Here is a 231-nt window from a genome sequence, read left to right as displayed (position 1 = left end):
TTAAAGGAACACTCCACTATTTTTGAAAATAGGCTCATTTTCCAACTCCCCTAGAGTTAAACAGTTGAGTTTTACCGTTTTCGAATCCATTCAGCCAATCTCCGGGTCTGGCGGTAGCACTTTTAGCTGTAGCTTAGCATAGGTCATTGAATCGGATTAGACCGTTAGCATCAGGCGCAATGATATTACGCAGCGTCTGAAAATAGTCCCCAGCTAGGTAACTTCCAATAA

This window comes from Sinocyclocheilus rhinocerous, unplaced genomic scaffold (genome assembly GCF_001515625.1).
Source record: "Sinocyclocheilus rhinocerous isolate Xijiao unplaced genomic scaffold, SAMN03320098_v1.1 scaffold29612, whole genome shotgun sequence".
In the NCBI taxonomy this organism is placed as follows: Eukaryota; Metazoa; Chordata; class Actinopteri; order Cypriniformes; family Cyprinidae; genus Sinocyclocheilus; species Sinocyclocheilus rhinocerous.
The sequence above is the reverse complement of the archived record's forward strand: the minus strand, read 5'-3'. Positions refer to the sequence as shown.